Genomic DNA, 14,401 nt, shown 5'->3' with positions numbered 1-14,401 from the left:
TCTCGATTACATTCTCAAAACGAAAATCCCCCAATGTTGCGGATCAAGTTGAATTGCCGAAGAATGAAGATGTATGAAGGCGCAAACATGTCATTTCAGTTATTTTTTTAATTATTAACTTTCATTTAATCTGATGCTCGTATAAGTTAGAAATTAGGTTTCATACACGAAAATTAGATGTAATTTTAAGGTTTTAGGAGATTTTTAGGATAAAATTAGATCGTTTCTATGTATCGAAATTTGTATATATCGAATTTTTTTCCGGCAATTTGCTACTTCGATATATGGAGGTCCGACTGTATTTGAAATGGGGTTCATTTTATTTTCAGGAATGACTATGCACTGCTTTTCTGCCTTATGAATTTTTATGAGCAAAGGAGACTTCAGGTTTTTAAGTTATTAAACGACATTGCTGTACCGACCGTGTATAAGGTCCACTCGGGTACTTTAACTATTGGAGAAAAATTATTAGGGTCTGGTGGGGGAAAGTGGTCAATGGGGTAAAGTGGTCATTCGTCAGATAAATGTCTATAACTTGGAAATAAATGTTCGAATGAACGTGAAAATTTTATTTTAGGATAAGGCAGTTAGAAACTACATTTTGAATACAAAATTTCACATCTGGCAAAATTTTATTTGGTAAAATAAAATACTTTGTGTGAATATGAAAAATTTCAAAATCTGAACACCTCTTTTAACTTTCTTGGAAAATTTTGTTTGTTAGAATTATGAACAGATTGACTGCACAGGAAGCTTCCTACATGTCTCAAGAACTCTTACTCATTAGCAGTTAACTGAATCTATTTTGGTTAATTTTTCAGAACAATTTAAGTAAGATGGGGTAAAGTGGTCATAATATTAGGCTTAACGAATATTGTCCTTCTAACGTCACGTAATCTTTAAGTATGAGGCAGACACAAATGAAATATTAATTTTACTTAATAAGTATCGTTTTTACAGTAAACAGGGTTAATTATACGAGTAATTGCGTATGCATGCGCATATACTCGTGTAGGCAAGTATACATACGCATTCACATAAATGCACCAATAAACGCTTAGTATATGGGTATCTGCAAGTATTTTTTGTCTATAAAGGTATACGTTCGACTATACACGTATATACCCGCTTATACTCGTATATATACGAACACTTATTTTCTCAGGTAGACACGTATATATGCGTACGTACTCGAAACTCGAGTAGACACTTACACACAAGCATATGATATACACGTATACAGGGTAAGATTAAACTCTTGGGCAAATTCTTAAAAGATGTAAGAGGGGAGTAGAAGAAACAAGAATCGTAAGAAACATATGGTCACAAACACAACGCTGACGCGCTACATGCACGCAAAGTCAGAAACTGAGGGATGCACAACAGGTCACAAATTTATTGCACAAAGACAATTTTACACAACATTTTAGATCTTAAGAAAGTGTTAAAGTGATTGATGAACTTTGTGACCGGTTGCTGTAATACGCGCATCGTAATCACAAAGCACTCTCTGTTGCAATAATGAGACTTTTGAAAAACTTTTATCAGTCGCTGTGCCTTTGTTGCGATGCGTGGATTAGAGCTACTACAGGCCGTAACTTAACCATCTGCTCTAAATATTTCTTAAGAACTAAAATGTTGGTTAAAATCATCTTTTTTTTCCCAATTGGGCTGTACAAGAGACCCACCTGAAGAGGCGTCTGGGCCATAACCAGACCTAGTGCTCTCCCCTACAATGCATCAGTTTTTTATGTGTCACCATTAAGGCGCTGATGCATATGACACAGTAGTTTTTTTGACGCCCAGTTTCCACCAGGTGGATGCACCTGGGCTCTCTGATGCGACATTGCACTAGGAATTTAATTTTTTTCCTAGGGAGTTCTAAGATAAGCGAATACCCTAGGGATCTTTTACATGCCGCACAATCATACGACATGTGCGCTGATAATTTTCTTCATGTTGAAAACCCACCGACCGGCATCCCCAGTTCAGAACCCGGGTCCTCAGACCTGCGAGGCGAGCGACTAACCATCACGCCACCAGCCGGTCAGGTAAATCATGTTTGTGTGACAAATTTGTGACCTGTTTTGCATCCATCAGTTTCTGGCTCAGTGTGCATGTAGCACGTCAGCGATCATAAGTTTATTACGATTCTTTGCTTCGTATCCTCTCCTCTCACACACCCCTTTGTATTTTGCCCCAGACCTTGGATTCACTCTGTAAGCATATATGTATATTAGGGGATATACTTGTGTATACATACATGTACTGATATAAACGCAAATGTACGTATATACTTCTATACTGGTACATAATCGTGTTTGCACGTAAACATTCGTATAAACTCGTTGCTTCCATATATGTGTACGTGAGTAGACATGTACAAACACGCACTGGATATATCCACGGAATAACTCGTGTATACCCGTAAGAAACGATACCTCTGGGGGGTGCTAGTACTAGGTAGCTATTAGCTCCTGGACTAGTTCAAAATTCTCACTAACTGTTCGATCCGGTGATGGTGCTGCCATCTATCGGTATATAAAATAATGGAGGCAAGGCACTTAGTATGCAGTCCTCGACATAAATACAGTTGAAGTCAGTTGTGACTCTTGAATAGAATAGTATACCCGTAAATGTATGTATGTATACCTATATATGCGTATATATGTCTACTATATACGCATATACTCAGGTATGCATGTACATACTCGAGAAAGAACTGCATACACGCATATGATGTTCGTTTATACTCGTATATACTTGTATATACACGTCACACGTATGTACTCGTTTAGACACGTATACTGTAGGTAATAACGTATAAATGCTTATGTATACCCGCATATACTCGTGCATATACTTGTAACTAAAAAAGTGATCGAAATATACAAATATTACGGTTATTTATAGCGGTTTTGCATCTCATTTAAACTGTGACCACTTTACCCCATGCTATGACCACTTTCCCCCACCCCATGGGGTAAAGTGGTCATAAATACATAGGGAAATGCAAGTGTTATAAAACTACTTAAAACAATATTTTTTCCCCTGAAATTCTATGTACCGTGTTCTTTAATAATGCAATGTAAAATAACAACAAAAAAAGTTGAAGTGTTTAAAGAATTTATTGTATTTATTATCCACCTAAGTTGAAAACCTACGATTTTATGACCACTTTACCCCACCAGACCCTATTCTTTTTAATTTGGAGATGTGCCAAATCTTTGCTACATTTGAAAGTAGTGTTTGGGATATTATGGACCAGAGTCATTAAATCAATAATTTGAACTTAGGGTACTTCTTCCTGAGTTTCGCGGCAAGAGGTTTCATTTTCAATTACGTTCACGAAATCGAACCTCGCGCTTTTCTTCAGTAAACCATTCTAATGAGCCTAACCTAGCGTAGGGCTTATTGTATAGGAATATTTTTGAGATTTAACAACATCACTTTTGAGCTAACGTTTCCTAGTGTTAATCATTTTTTGGTTTCCTCTTTCCTCTTACTGTTTTGCAGTCGAAGGCACTGTCATTACAGGACTTCTCTGGATAAGAGACTATGCATATTTTCTTCAACGTTCAATTGAAATTTTCATGCTACGTATGTGCCATTAGCCCCGCTCACTATGTTTAGTAACTCAGGTGTAAAATTTTCAATAGGGTTGTCATGGTCATTTATGAACTTAGTAATAGGTGAAATACACCGCCAGCTCAGTCATTTCCAGCCGAGGACTGCAGTTTCGTGCTTATTAGCACTCATCAGTCCGGCATAGGAAAGTGACTGAGCCGGAGATGGAAAACCTCTTAAGGAAGCCAAGAGTGCCAAACAAACTGGTAGCTAATATAGAATTAGCAGAAAAGACGAGTGACCGAAGCAACAGTTTGTTTCGCACTCTTGGCTTCCTTAAGAGGTTTTCCATCTCCGGCTCAGTCACTTTCCTATGCCGGGCTGATGAGTGCTAATAAGCACGAAACTGCAGTCCTCGGCTGGAAATGACTGAGCTGGCGGTGTATTTCACGTATTTCTGCTTCAACCATGGCTAATGGGCGGCAATTTACTTAGTAATAGGTTAGACATCACTTTCTACTCAATTCTCAATGCAAACTCTTCAACTTGACCAGAAGCATCTTGGAATTTGTCTCAAAATTCTTGTTGTGGTCGAACAATGCCAAATTTAAAATGATACAACGAACACCAGTTTTGCATTGCACTTTCATTCGATCAACTCTAATGAGACCTTAGAAATGCACTTTAGAAGAGCTATTTTAGCACTGCTAAAACCATGAAACAAGGCAACACTATTACATTTTCCTGCTTTTATTCGAACAGAAAAATGTTCTTGACTGAAGTCTACCTTTAACTCTTGAGGTTGACTGGCCATATCTGCTAGGAAAAATATACATCCCTTTGCATCATTAACAAGATTAAATAGCAAAAGGAAAGGTACGATTCTATTTACTTCACTCTCTGATCTAACTCTTTCAGCTCTAGCAGTCAAAAAGACTTTCAATAAATTGTTCCAAATAGTTACCTCTCTATTTGAAGGTTTCGTAAGAAAGTGAATAATCTTTCAGAAATTCTTCAAGCGCAATGAAAAAAAGGCTTCTTTTCCGTAACTACTTCGTACTTGAACGTTTTACTTTCTTAAAAAGCGCTATTGTGACCCATAGTAAGCAGTTATAATGCATTAAATAATTACTTAACTAGGACATGTTTTGATAGTATAGCGAAAAACCTTCTCTAAAACAAGAGAGCCCCAAAATTTGCTTCGGTTCAAGTCGACCCTTCAAGGTACATCTCGCAAGCTTGTTATTTCCATGAGTTACCGAAAATGCTTTTTGAGCTTGCTTTTATTTTGCTTTTTAAAGCTTTGATAATAATTAAGTAATTTTAAACAAACTGGGTAATGATGTTTCAGATTTTATTGGTCCTCAAAATAGTTAAATAATTGATGAATACTTGAGGAAACTTGAGGAAAAAAAAATACGTATTTTATTCAAAATTTTTGCTTGTTTGCGAAAAATGGAATTTTACTCAGGAAACCAACAAAGATAGGTCCATAACCATATTTGGCTTTTATAAAGCCCTTGTTTTGCTGCGTCGATTGCCACTTTATTCAGTGTTTTATCTCAAATAGTTCCCGAGTTATGAGTGTTTTAGCAAACGGCTCGCCCCCTACTGCTTTCCCCCTTCCCCCGGGGTTGTCAACCACCCAGGGGGGCGACGACACGTGGTTTCAAAATCAATATCGTGTCTGTAACAGTAATCAGAAATAATATTGCGTCAGCCTTTCCATGCATGCTCAACCCCCTTCGGATCCCGGTCTACTAGCAATTATCCTTACAAGTTTTTGAGCATCAGTCTAGCATGCAGAAAGAATTATCTGGTTTCTACCAAGTCGAGTAAATTTTGAGTTGAACGTTTTGAAGCTTATTGTGAATAAATAATACTTATTTAAGAAAGAACAAGTATATAAAAATTAGCAGAGTTTTATCCTTTTTTGAGAATTGTATTTGTATCAACTGAAATGTTATTAAATTTTTTTGCACGTTAAAAAAAATCCAAACTTGGCGACGGGCATGTTTACGTGCGCTTCTAAACGTGCCCTGACGCTTTTTTCGCTCCTAACTGTCTCAAAACATTTTAGTATTTTCAGGCTATTTAGTTTTGAAAATCACCATTTATGTTTTAATTGATCTACAAATTCGTATGTCATAGCTTACAATCATGTAGTGCTGTCTTCATGCCCGTTCAGCTTTTACTTTCTACACTTTTCAGTCTGTAATAAATTTGCTTTATTATTTAGCGTTGATAAGAAGTAATGTTCAAAACACTAATAGAACCACGTTAGGTTTCAAAATAAATATGCGTAAACGTGCCCCGTGTCCGGGGCAAGTTTACGAAACTGACTTGGATTCAAAAATAATTTTTTTAACGGTTAAAACTCAAACTGAGCAACAACTGAATACACCAGTTTTGACTCCATCAACTGCTTCATAAAACCGCAATCTCTAAAACTTCTTAAGTTAAAACATAAAATTTAGAAAATTCATTGAACAAAATTCGCGTAAATGTGCCTCGGACTACCCTACAGAAGAGCAGGCGATTGGAGAAACGAAAAGTTTAAATACAAAAACAAGGAAGATTTAGATCATCTAGTTTTGAAACCTTGATCAATTTCTAAATTTCTAACAGGCTAATTTAATTAAAATCGATTTCATATGTTAATAAAAATGGGTCGTTCTAAATTTTGCTCTTGCTAGAGAGGGAGGGGGGATGAATGGAAATAAAAGAATTATCGGTTTAAACAGCATATTTATTATAGAATCTATAAGAAAGCTTTTCGTATTCAGATATTTAATTTCTTCCCATTTGAATATCCCGAGAGTCTGTCAAGCAAGAATGATATTTAGTTCAACTTTGTAGCTGAATTTAGTTAGGAAACGCATTAATAAGAACTAAGATTCAATTCCTTGCTCGAATTGTGCACAAACAAGTGGCTAGTCGATCGCAGTCAAACAATTGCGACTGACATTTGACTGATTTTAAAGCGAGTCATTACAAAGGATTCTTTATTTCTGTTGTCTTATTGTGGCATGTTAAGTTTCGTGCCCACCAAGGATGGCTTTAGAAGTTAAAAATAACCAGTCCTGAAATGGTGGACTCCCCACAAAGTGGGTGAGTGGTCAGCGAGAAAAATGACTCTCTTGGTTCTTGAGATGCAGATTTGACAGTTCGTCTTGTGCGGGATTGAGGGAGGTACCTTCGAGGTTAACAGGTTCATTCACTTTCGGCTTTCCTTCATTTGTGAAACACTTATCTTCCGACAGTTTGAACGAACTAAATACATTTCGTGTATACGGACGGAGACTCTCTTTGGAGTCAACTAAACGTGTATTTAAATAATAAAGCTTTAAAGATGTCTCCATCAATGCTGCCTTACACGTATTACAAATCTCTATGACATGAACACACCGTCAATAACACGCTTTGCATTTATGTTTCGTTTTTAATTTAAAAAGGACACTTAAAACTGCCTCAATGCGTCAGTCACAAGTTTCATTTTTAATTTTCGCAGTTTATCTGACAGGAATCATTTTACTAATAATGAGCCATGAGTTTATGTGAAAACTAAAAATACACCGCGTCAATTATGAAAACAAAATTAATAGATACTTAATTTGTTTACATTTTCCCAACAAGTGAAATTGAAGAAGAGCTGAAAATGCACTAAAACTACGTTCACGGATAAGCTAGCCGGGAAGTAAACAATGGTACAGGAGCAAAAAGTGGTTTTGGGGATTTACTCAAGCTTGTCAGATAAACATAGGGGAGATACCTTACACCCTGTTGAGTACCTACACCAAAGTTAGCCCTTTTTGGTGGTGGATGTCCCGCCAGATAAGAAAAAAAAACGATCATCAGATTGATTGAAGCGCGTCAGATTAAGATGAGGTGGGTTAATTACAAGCTAAGTAGTATACAAATCTGACGATTTGAGAGTGACGTATGGGTATGAGAGGATTACAAAGTTGCAAAAAAAAAAAAAAAAAAAAAGAGCGTTGTCTTGACATTCTCGAGCGCGGTTGATTTTTTTTTTTTTTTTTTTTTTTTTAAGAAAAAAAATCCAAGAACCACGAAATAAATTTAGTTTGCCAATTTCTACAAGCCGAAGTAATAAAAATCGTCTACCAAGTTCAGAGCGTGCACATGCGCAGTAAGCGATTACAGCTGATCAGCTAGAGCTTGACCATGGAGAGGCGCGGCTGGTAACTTGACATCTGAAACGAAATACTTCATTGATTAGTAGGTATCACGTGCGTAATCGTTAGATTTTGGGTTACCATGACTGGAACATCAAGCTGAACCTTCTGTATGAAAATCTGACACACTCCAGTATTTCAATATAAAGATTTTTTTTATTTTTTACATTTTCAAAACTTTGCTACGAGCTTGCGTCACTTTCAAATCGTCAATCTTTTGAATTGTGGCATTTTTAAGACTCTCTTAACATTTCTTCTAAATATCAGACGCGCCCCCCTCCCTTTTCTTTTTTCCGCCTCTCCAAAACTCCCCACCACGCAAATTGGCAGATTAACGTAACTTCGATTCCCAGACAAGTTAGATCACTAAGACTAACAATATCTGAAACGCTTGAGTATGTCCGTGTTTTTTTCTTTCTTTTTTTAAATATTTATGAATATCAGTAGACACTTTCCCCACCACTAAAGACGAACATTATATAACATTTTCTTCTTTTTATAACCTATACTAGAAAATCTAATAGGTCCCCAAGACGCTAGAGTAAATCCACATTTAGCGTGTACAAACAGTTCGCCAGAAGGTTTGTCACTATTTTTCCTTTGGGAATTTTCTCTGGAATTAATAAACAAAGTAAACATACGAAAAAAAAAATCCCATTTGCCGTCTGCTTCACAATGATATTTTCTTGTATAAGCCAAACAAAAGACTGACGTTGCAAAAGAACGTCCTTCTTTTTTTACATCTTATCTATCTATCATAGTAAAGAAGTTGTGTATTGACATCTAATGTTTGTGTAAAGAAATTTTGGTAATAAAAACATATACTGTTTAAAAAAAACCTGAAAGTTCAGGTAGTTTTCTGACTGATTTTAACAGAATATTTTCGTAATGGCTTCAAAACGTATTTTTTCCTTACATCAACAGAAACATCACGAAAGGAAATAACGAAAACGGAATTTTTCCATTTCTAGTATTGTCTCTGTGCTGTACTTTGTTAGTATTCTGATTAGCCTTCAAGTTATAATAAATATAACTTTTTGATAGTGCTTATTAAATCGCACTGTTACATGTTGTTAATTAAAAGCTTATTTAGAATAACAGCTCAGATGTCGTAGACAAAATAGATAGCTTGCTATTGTCTGGAGAGTAATGTACTCGTATGTCGAAATTGTTTTACGCCTTTGGCTTTGTAGGTTGGGAAAAATGTTCGCGCCATTTTCAGACAGGCAGATGTGTTTTGATCCCGCAGGTTATTTGTTGTGGGTTTTATTTAGTCAGTATTAGAATATTATTGCGGTGTATTATTTTGCTCAATACTTCGAACAATTCTATTCGTTAGTCATAGTGTGTGTTCTAGCGGTGAGAATAGTTTTAGGATCTCGTGTTATCCATTTAAAATAAAGGCTATTTTTTGGATTACTTGTACTCAGATGCAATGGAGATACTTAAATTTAGCACCGCTGGTCACATGTAAGTATTGTTGAATATCTTTGTAAATGTTAATATACAAATGTATTTTTCTTGTTAATATGCATTTGATAGAATTCCGATTGTAGCTGATTTAGAATTTATAGAACTATTATAAAGTTATTGTTTTTGCTCTAACGCATTGTATTCTTGAAAGTCATTAAAACGTTAAATGCCAACATTTCGTATCAACCGGAGATTACCGTGGTGAGCGAGCAAGACAAAAAAAAATCACTCAGTTTTTTTTTTTTTTTTTTTTGACAGATTGAAAGTAAACATTTTAAAGCTCTAAATAAAAGTATTTCTTGTTGTTTTTGCGAAAAGGCATAGCAGATTGTTAATCTTTCAAAATACGATTAAAATTTTGACAAGAATAAGTTTCCTTGACTACCTAGAAATCTGGAAACATTCATTACTCCTTTCGGGATTTCATTCATAATAATAAATATAAATTACTTAATTTATTTTATTCGGATCTTATCCAACAACTTATTTGAGATTATTGCAAGTTTCTTGTAAAAACATTTCGGGTAAAACAACCTGATTGATATGTTTAGCCTAAGTACAGGGTGATTATAATTAAAGTTCCATTTTCAAAACGCTGTAAAAATAAAACCACTGGTCAGAATGACGTCAGATTTCAACAACATATTATCGAGGAAGGGGGAAAAGTATGGCAAATGAAAATAGTTGAAATTTTTAGAAATAGATGGCGCTGTAAGCATCATAATTTAATAGCGGTCGTTTATTCTTTCATCAATTTGGTCTTTAACTGTTGTGAGACTGGCACAAAAGATGTTCAATATGCTGTCCCCGTTTTCTGAAACAAGTTGAAATCGAGAAACAGCATGTTTCACAACTGATCGAAGTGTCACAACGTCCCTAAAGTAGCGCTAGCTGTTGAGGTTATCCGTAATTTGAACTAGATGGGAAAGCCCTTGATATTCAATAGCGCTCTAGACCAGACGACTGGCGTTATGCCGGTATGACGTCAGATTTTGCTCTCTGGGAAGTGACGTGTCCATGTGTAACGTGTGACACGTACACGTTTTAATGCAGATTAAATCGGAACTCATCTGAGAAGACGACCTGTTGCTAGTCCGCACGCCATTGGCCGTGTTGGTGGGCCCATTGAAACCGGAAGTAACGATGGTTGAGGGTGAAGGGAATCCTATAGGGAAATTCTTGCATGCAAGGCCCTTGCGCAGCACACGTCGAAAACCCATGGATGCAGCAAGTGTGACTCCTGTAGCTATACTCTGACGTTGTGCTAGCGTACGAGAAGGCACTATACAATCCATCACAGCTAGACGGGTAAGGTATCGATAATCCCGTTGCGTCATTCGGTTGCATGGGTTGGGGTGAACCCTTCAGCTAATTTCATCATCCTCTGTCCATCTTTTACAAATACACATCACAGTTGAGGCATTACACCCCGTGCGGGCACTCATTTCTTTATACATTATTTCACCTTCACGCATTCCGATTATATGCGTCCCCATTCGAACTGCGTTACTCGTTCGTATGACGCTCTGCGTTTTGAGCGAGGCATATTGAGTACTAGAGAAACGTCTACCATCGGCACATACTCATGCAATGATTTCGAAAAACCTTTACAGCACGTTATACACAGAGTATACGTCGCAGATTGCATATTAAATGTTTAATTAATTGTTGAGTTCTACGAATTCCTAATAGATGGCGGGAAAAGTTTAGTTATATGAATTCCTAATAGATGGTGGGACAAATCAACTCGAGAGGGCGTTGGCCGACAGTGTCAATAGCTACGCTATTGTAGGACTTATGGTCAGCTATCTGATTTTTGAATGAGTTTTTTTTTTTTTTTTTTTGATATTCAGGTACAAAATTTGATTTTGTAGGATTTTTCTATTAGGTTTTGTTTTCCGAATTTCCACAACGTTTGTTTTCGTTCTTATAGTTGAAGATAGTTACTTATTCTAAGTAAATAATTTCATTTGTCTTATTATTCAATTGTGATTGTTCTTTATAACGTTTTTACTATAGTATTGTTTGTTTGGAAAAACGTTTTAAATTGCAGAAAAGAAAAACACTTCATTCGCTAAAGGGCAGGGTTACGATAGCGTGGTTTCTTGGCGCGTTAAGCGATGAACTATACAGTTGAAAGATTATTTTGAGTTTTTTAGCTAATGTTAATCTTTTTATGTAGTTTGCCGAATAGTTTTAAATTCCAATGAGACTTGAATAGGTTTTTGAAAATGTTTGTACGCATTTTAGTTGAACAAAAATGATCATTTCACATCAGAAGAGATAGACGAAACTTGGATTTTTTTTTTAATTCAACGGATTTCCTTTGAACTCTTAGCACGGGCATCGCCGTGCGGGTACTGATAGTGTATGTATATATTGTATATATGACCAAAACTATTGGGACACTTTCAAAAATTCACATTTTTCGGATTTCTCAAGAAAAAAAGACTAATTGCTCTGTAATTTTTTTTTTCGCATAAAAGGTATACTCCAGCTGTCGTTTTATTGTTAAAAATAAGCCTACTATTCATTTAGGGAACCAGCAACAAATTGAGAGAACACAAAAACTGTTTGATCATCCTTCATTGTAAATATCTGGAATAAGCTATAAATTTCAGAAACAAGTTAAGGAAGCATGCAGTATTTATTTTTATATTTCCGTGAAAGTATTTTCTATACCCCCCACTATACAAGCATTTCTTTCAAAAATACAAATTTTATTTGAAGGTTTTGGCACATAACACACAGAGCTTTTCGTCCAACGTTACCACTAGATTCACGAATTTAATCAAATATGAACTTTTGAAGCAATTTAATTTTTTACTGCGCATGCACGAATGACAGCAATTTATAACTTTCACATGCAAAAGCCCAGATAGATCCTGCAACTCAAAATAAAATTCCAGCTGGATATCTTTAAAACTGAAAAGGTTATCAGCGATCTATTGTGCCGAATTTCAATAATTCTTGGATGGCCGACGAATCGGAAGGGTCGTTCGCAAACAGGCAACAGTTTCGCGTTATCGTGCTGAGTGATTCGTGATGAAACGGATTATTTAGGAACGATTCCTCACGATTCATTGCATTTTTTTTTTTTTTTTACTATTTATCCAAAACTTCGCAAAAATCCTTTAAAATTTCGGCACATTACCTGTGGTTCCAACTCATATATTAATTCCCCTGGCAAAATTTTTGTTAATTTGTTGAATGCTATTTTAATAAGGTTCTGGATGATATACACTCTTGGATTATTAAAAATGATAAACCAGTTTTGGTTTTCCTGAAAAATAATGGATCTGATTGCATTTATTCTTTTAATTTCAAAGGCTTCTTTACCAGTACATCTATCTCCAATTTTAAAGTAGTTCTCACGTCTTTCTTTTACGACATTAGCAACACGCTTGATATTAATAAAACTCTATCTGGTATGATTTAATTAACTTTTCTCTATTCAAAAACTATATTTACAACGGTAGACATTGCTTCCCCACAAGTCAGCAGTATACCAACGAGTTCAAATACCAGGGATTCAAATTCTCTTCCGTATTAGCCAATCTTTACTTACGCTACTTGGAAAAAAATTTTAGATTTACATTTCCTAAGGCTTTCAGATACGTTGATGACCTCATTAGTTTCAAACATCATACACTTTGTAATGATTCGAAAAATATCTATCTTCCCGGTTTAGAACTTATTCACAGCAATGATAATATCAAACAAACTGATTTCCTTGATCTAAACATGTATCTTTCAGACAATGCAGTTCTTATTGATATAGTTACCGCCCTATAACTTACCGGAAATACCGCCTTGCCTTCAATCTTCGAGTTGAACCGAACCATTGCTTTGGTCACTCGTCTGGTAAGTGCTAATTCTTTATTAGCTACCAGTCTGTTTTGCACTCTTGGCTTCCACCTCCAGCTCAGTCAATTCCTATCCCGGGCTGATGAGTGCTAATAAGCACGAAACTGCAGTCTTCGGATGGAATGACTGAGCTGGCGGTGCATTTTATGTTTGCACATTAATGTTTTCGTAATACACTGGTGTGCAAAAATTAAGGACGAAGTCGAAAAATTAGCATATCAGCTGAACGAAGAGGCAGAGCGGACAGAAAGACCAATCAGGAGATTAAGTAAGGTGATGTACGGTAGCACATGCGCAGATATGCAGGCAGACGTAATGGGGGAGTGTCTGAGTAGTATAAAGCATGTTGTCGGTGTAAGATCAGTATTTAGATTGCACGCCGTATAGCAGTTAAAATCACACCGAGTTGCTGCCTCAGCGAGAAATGGCGAATAATCAATCTGTTAGACGACATTTGGATGCTTTTACCCGAGATCGAATCATTGGGAAGTTGGAGGAAGGCCGCAGTGTGACAAGTGGGGCTGCAGAGTTCGGAATTGCTCACAGCATCGTTTCACGACTTTGGAGACAATTTCAAACTACAGGAACAGCTATCTGGGGGTTCAGTAGTGGTCGTCCACGAGGAACCACACCCGTAGATGACCGGTTTATTGTCTTACAGGCCAGAAGAAACAGCCGGCAGACAGCGGGAGAAATCGCTAGACACACGACACAAGCGACTGGACGACCGATATCGCGTTTTACCGTGGCCAGAAGACTGCGCGGTGGTGGTCTGTTTGCACGACGCCCTATACGGTGTGTACCTCTAACGCCTGCCCATCGCAGAAGGCGTTCTCTGTGGTGCCGGGAACACCGGAATTGGAGAGACAATGAATGGGGATGAGTACTCTTTACAGGTGAGAGCAGATTCAGTCTGAGTAGCGATTCTCATCGCATACTCACCTGGAGAGAGCGGGGAAGCCGCAATCATCCCTCGAACATCATTGAAAGGGATAGGTATGGAGGTCGCGGTATTCTCGTTTGGGGAGGCATCATGCTTGGTAGTCGTACACACCTTCACATCTTCGACGCAGGTTCAGTCAACGGGACCCATTATTGTAACGAGATTCTTCTTCCATATGTGCGTCTTTTTAGAGGCACTGTGGGTGCGCAGTTCCTTTTCATGGACGACAATGCACCATGTCATCGCACATTAGCTGCCGAACAGCTCTTTGAGAGTGAGGATATTGAACGTATGGATTGGCCGGCACGATCTCCGGATCTCAATCCCATCGCGCATGTATGGGATTTTCTAGGCA

The sequence above is a fragment of the Uloborus diversus genome, chromosome 3 (assembly GCF_026930045.1).
Source record: "Uloborus diversus isolate 005 chromosome 3, Udiv.v.3.1, whole genome shotgun sequence".
Lineage (NCBI taxonomy): Eukaryota > Metazoa > Arthropoda > Arachnida > Araneae > Uloboridae > Uloborus > Uloborus diversus.
The sequence above is the reverse complement of the archived record's forward strand: the minus strand, read 5'-3'. Positions refer to the sequence as shown.